This window comes from Oreochromis niloticus, linkage group LG7 (assembly GCF_001858045.2).
Source record: "Oreochromis niloticus isolate F11D_XX linkage group LG7, O_niloticus_UMD_NMBU, whole genome shotgun sequence".
NCBI classification, from domain to species: domain Eukaryota; kingdom Metazoa; phylum Chordata; class Actinopteri; order Cichliformes; family Cichlidae; genus Oreochromis; species Oreochromis niloticus.
In genome coordinates, this window is record NC_031972.2 from 17,599,550 (window position 1) to 17,605,549 (window position 6,000).

At 40.2% G+C, this 6,000-nt stretch overlaps 1 protein-coding gene across 4 annotated transcripts in view; it reads right to left on the reverse strand.

Annotated features, from left to right (window-relative positions):
- Positions 1 to 6,000, reverse strand: part of ptpn13 (protein tyrosine phosphatase non-receptor type 13) — a 53,053-nt gene extending 47,053 nt beyond the window's left edge. For 3 of the 4 annotated variants that reach the window (XM_013275213.3, XM_013275211.3, XM_013275210.3), the window contains exon 1: positions 5,614 to 6,000. The gene's annotated coding sequence lies outside the window, so the exon portion shown is untranslated. The remainder of the gene's footprint in view (positions 1 to 5,613) is intronic. The other variant, XM_019361000.2, reaches the window with a different exon arrangement.

The following is a 6,000-nucleotide window of genomic DNA, read 5'->3' on the forward strand; positions in this document are numbered from 1 at the left end:
TGCACTTATTTTTTTTATAGTTACAATTTACCTGCCAAAGAAAATCTAAGAAATGCTAAATAAATAAAGAGAACAATTATTTGCACTGCCACTGACTATTCACCATGTTGGTATTATAAAACATTGGTATTAACCCAGAATTTCACATCCATATAGCACACAGACTAAATAAATAAATAATAATAGAGCTTAACAATAAATCTGGAAAAAGGGGAACATATTTTCCACCTTTGATATACAATAGGAATAATATACGGTCAAATCAGCCCATGAAACAAAGCATCTGAAAATTACACTTTCTGTTTTAGTCAAAGCTATATTTACCTTAGACTTTTAGCTTTCCTGCCCAATTACTGAGTCATTAATCAAACTTATTGCAAAGTGAAATAATGCTTTAATTTATTTAAGAATTATAGTCCTACGTTTATTCATGTAAGAAATGCACAGATTTGTTCTCCTTGCTGACCGGAAACACATATTTACAAACACGACATACCACAACAATGCAATACTATGTATTTAACCAATGTATTTACCCCTGCTTAAACCTGCGTACATGATTTACATTAAATCTACCCTACAAACCACTGAATGAGAAAATGGCACAAGGAATATCTTCTCTTATCTGTAGTTTTGCTTTGTTTTTTTTTCCTCTTTAAACTCCAGCTACTGTGCTGCACTGACAGCTCTGGCTAATCTTCCCAATCGAGTGATGGAATGATACCAATGTAAGCAAAACAGGAAGCTCCAGTTTTACAGACTAATTTACCCTGAGCAGAAACTGTGAGCTCATTTCACTTCATTCAAACATAAACGACCATATTTGCGTCTTCGTGCGCATGTGTGTCACATATAAATGGCTCTGTTGTGTTGGTTTGTAGTGCAATTTCTCCAGGATATAAAAATGTCACTGTAAAGCTGTAAAGCATTGTTGCTTTACAGCATATTTCCTGATGTGGAAATATGCAAATATCGAGGGCAATGCAACCGATTCAGAGAGTGTGCCTGGTGTACGTGGTTAAAATATGCATTACTGTGTTGCATTTATAAAATAATGTGTGTTTGTAGTGAGGATTTAAAGATGTAAAATTCAGATAACAAAAGAAAAAAAAGGGGGGGGGGGGCTTTCAGACAGAGGGCACAACTGCAAGAAGGAATAACCTGCCAATATCAAGCATCAGCCTTACTTCACACTATGCCCGTTACCTTGTTCTGGCATCAATGTACAACTAGCATTTAAATATGTTAAATATAAAACAGCCCATGTCATTTCTCACCAGATTGCTTTGAGCTGATAGTAAGGCAACAGCAACTCAAACATCCACTTCTTAAAACAAAGGTAAACAGAAAAACAGTTAAGAACAGGAAACTGAGGCTACAGTTTACACTGGCTCACTAAAATTGGACCCTAGAAGTTGGGAACAACTTGGTCTGATGAGTCTTGAACTCTATTGCAACACTGAGAAAGTAGGGTCAGAATTTGGCATAAACAACATGGATCTCAAGACAAAGGGTGTCCAGCTCAGTACCAATAAGTGTACCTAATGAAGTGAAGGTGAGTGAATGTATTTAGATGTGCTTGATCACAGCTTTGAGACAAGATTTCATTAATCAGAACTCAACACAAAAGTCCCGCCAAAAAAGTCAAGAAAAGAAATCCAAACAGGAAAACAAGCATAACTGCAATAAAAGATCAACCAAACAGCAGCCACTTAAAACATGTACCAGACTGTGTAACGTCACATTAAATTCATTTTCATTTTCTGTTGAAAAAATGTACTTAAAACATTTTTGAGCTTAAAATCTTTCATATTTGGATCAGATATCGGTCTGACACTGACTCAAAGAAGTAGCTCAGGTATCTGTGGAAGCACTGAGCACTGGTAGCGATCTGTCCAGTTCCATATTGTTCTGAATTTATTTTGCACTAGTTGCTAAAAGGACAACTCAACATACCACTGCTTGTGTGAGAGGAGAGGTCCTTAAGGCAATCACAAATTCAGGCACAGTTAAGCCTGTCACAATGAGCTAAAATGAAATGGAAGTAAATAAATCAGGTAAATAACGTAAACAGGTGAACAAAAAGTTTATCTTATATATCTTGGCCCTGTTAAGTATTTGGTTTTTAACCAAACAATGGCAATTTAATACAAATGTTTACTTATAAATCTATTTCTTATATTTTGTTTTATAATTTTACAAAGAAACTAAGTAGAAAGGTAAGCTTAAGTGTCACGTGATGATGACTTTCATTTCTCCAATCAGTTCAACCAGTTCCAGGTATTAGCACACAACCAAAACTTATCTGCATCAGAACCGCCAGCCGAGATCGTGTCCCTACCGCGTAAGTTGGCAGCCAATCAGATGTAGCAAAGACACAAAAAGGAACTTAACAGCAACCATGTCCACACCTAATGTTTCATTTGAAATTTGACTGCATTACATGATATTACTGCTCTGAGGTGTTCCTCTTTCCCTTGGACCAAACCTGCGGCCTCATTTGGTCTAATGACATTTCCCTTTTTTGCAAATTGCAAATCTCACAACTGTGAAAAAAGAAAAAGAAAAAAGAAAAAATCACAAGAACATGATGGGAAGTATCCAAATATCAGTACTGGTGACTGACAAAAACATGGCATTTACCAGTGTCACTGGCTGATATATCATATTACATTATATCATCAGTAGCAGAAAGCATCTGAAAATCCATTTTTCCACTTTTTGTCACCAGGGAACTGAGAGACCTTGGACTAAAACTTTCATGACAACTGAGGGAGTGTTGTTGGGTGACTATGTGTGAGGATGAGAGAGAGTAAAAAGGGTTTTACTTAATCTCTTAGGTCAGCTGGAGAAATGTCAAAGACCATCGGTCTAAAGTCGCACCAAATTGTGAGCAAATCCCATTTAAGTGGATAATATGAAAAATCCAACATGGTTGTGGTTCTATGAAACTCTCTGGGGATAGAAGTGTTACAGAAACCATTACCATCCCCTAAGAAGACATCACAAAAGAAAAGCCGTGTACCAGTGTTGTTACGTCTGGCACTATGAACTCATCTGCTATAAACTGGGTCACCAGCCTGTTCTAGCGCTGTATTTTATTTCTGAAAATAATATGTGAAACAGTTTCCTTTCAGTGAATCTTAGTCTGGAAAAGAGGGTTAATGAGTAAGCAGGCCGAAATTCTTATGCAGGAATGCAGGTTAACCATTCTAGCCATCAGGAGGCGTGAAGTTGGAGGCGAAGTGGGATACTACCCATCTTGCTCATTACCCATGAGAATGGGGAGAGCGGGTGCTGTGAAGCCCGATTGTTTTGTGGCCCTTGTTATTTCAACAGAGACCTACAGTGGAATGTTTTTTATCCTCACTCAGGCTGCTGTGCAGGCCAGCTCCTCTCTCTCATTGGACTACGGTCCTGCTCATTATTGAGGGTGCTTAGGAGGCAGCGGGCCAAAACAGCGAGACCAGACAGCCTTCACCACCTCAGCGCCCCATTCTCTGTTTTTCAAACTGTGGAGATGTTTGTTCCCAGATATTCCTCTGAATTCCCATACCATAGCTAGGAAAAAAGGGGAAACTAAACAAAGATTAGTCTGCTGCTGTTCATGTTTAAAAGCCTTGGCTACAGTCACAAGGATTTTGAAGAAAATAATCCTTGGAAACGTGATAATGTTCTTTACTCTGCACTTTTCCTTTCCTCCCACCTTCCGCTGTCACGGCTACCAGTCCACAAAATGGATTTGAAAAGAATCACCTGCAGCTAAATAACAGAAGCACACATAATTCCAGTTTTCCTGCTGTCTTCCAAGTTCATCCCTCAGCAATAAACAAAAACCTAACCCTGCTCGAAATCATCTGAAAACAAGCCTAGCTGCACTTTGGGGGCAATGTGGCATAAAAGCACCAGATTCCACTCTTCCTTCCAAAAGCACAACTCATAAGATATGAGAAGGAATTTGTTCATATCCTCCAAACATCAGAGCTGTGGTCTCAGCTGGCAAGCACATCTGGAACAGAAGCTGGTAAGAGGTGGTGGGGAGGGGAGAGGGGTTACCCTGCGCCAGCACTGAGGTGAAAATCGTCCTGAAGGTTTTACATGCCAGGAAAATTCAGTACCAAACTCTGAGTGAACCTCTATTCCCTGAATCTTACTGTACTGTGCAGCCTGCAAGCACATGATTCGTATTTAAAAAACACACCCGTGTGTGTGTGTTTTGAATTTGAAGAAAGGCTTGATCAAGATATCTTTCGCGAACACGCCTTATGACATAAGCAATGAGAATTCATACATAGCTAACTAGGCTGCAAGCTACTGAGTTCATAAAATGCAACTTTAAGCCAGAATTATGGTTTGAAAACCTCAACCTTCACTACCTGTTAAAGTAGCTGATGTGGTGCTCCACTGCAAAAATTAATTTCCAGTTGTATTCACAGCTGTGTCCTGCTCATGTTTGCTTATGAAAGAAACTGAGCAGAGCATGAGTGACTCAACTAAATAAAATGGGAAAACCCAGTGGTGAGTTTTCATTATTTTTGACTGACGTACAATCAGTAGACATGCTTTTCCACATTACTTATTAATGTCTAAACAGGGATGCTGACAATTACAGCAATGGGACCAGTACCTTCCAAGTACGTCCTGTTAATCATCTCTGAGTGTTGGTGTTTGTCTTGTTTTTTGGTTGTTTTTGTTTTGAACAAAGCCAGGGTAGGAACCAGAAAAGAGAGCTTAGACTATTTTGTTGAATATCAGCCCAGCTCTGGACCAACAGCCCTCACTTCTCATTTTGGTCTCGACCTCATCCGCTCCATTTCTGTTAATCACAGGGTTGCTATGAGTACAGTGACATGCAGAGCATGGTTTTGCAAAAAAAAAAACCTCACTCCAGCTCCCCCCCACCTCTTCCCAGCACACACACACAAACCCAACCCACTGTCTATATTCCTATTTTTTCCTCTTTTTCTTGACGGTGCCCCATTATAGCCACTTTAAACCTGGTCAGGCACACAGCCTAACCTGATCGTCTGCAAATTGACCTCTGACCTTAGGTTAATTACCATAGAAAAGCGGTGAAGTTAAGGGGGAAGGGGGCCAAGCTGCCTTCCCCGATAAAACCTTCAGTCTGTAGAGACACTATACCGCTTCACCTTTTGCTAGGGTTTAGAAGGAGAGTGTACGCTAAAATGTTATTCGCATTTCTCATAATTATCCAAAAATGTCCAGGTAGAATCACTTGAAATAAGTCAGTCTGCTAGTCTTGTGCTATTTTTGAGGTGGTGTTTCCACCCTCGCAAAATTACAATACGATGTGATTAGCTTAGAGATGCTCCATTTGTCAGGGATTCTGGACTAAGTTAACAAGACATGACGCATAACTTTTAAGGTCGAGACATATTAGTTAAATATCAACAGCGCAGCCAGCTAGTAGTTCTGACGATGTTAGTTTTGTTATTAGTTTTTAAAAAAGGGGTGGAAAAGACATAAAACCTCCGGTATTTGAGGCTCCTCACGAGTTACTCAATCCCTCGGTTATCCCGGTTTGGCTAAAGTTAGCTAGGACACTATAAAGTTTGTTTACATCACTTTCTGAGCGGTTCATAAGAAGCTTACCGGCCGAGACGAGCTACAAAATCAGCTGTGAGGGAAATGTTGGTGCTCGGACGAGGTTATGAGTGGGCATACAAACGGCACCAGACGCCATCCCATCCACAAAGCAACATCTTGGATCGTAGCTGTCGGCGAGGCAGGCAGACAGGCGGAGAGGCAACAGGTTTACCTTTCCGCGGAGCAGTCACCTATAAAAATCCACTTCCACTGAAGCTGGCCACAGCGAATGAAAAAAGAAAAAAAAAAGTAAATCTGGTCTTCTGAAACTCCTCAGAAGCTGCGCTTGTTGGCCACTAAACAGTACTGCTCTCACCACCAGAGAAGCCAAGTTACCATTACTGCTGAGGAGTGGAACAACTCCTCCCTTTGCGCGTGGGCTGACTGGAAGTA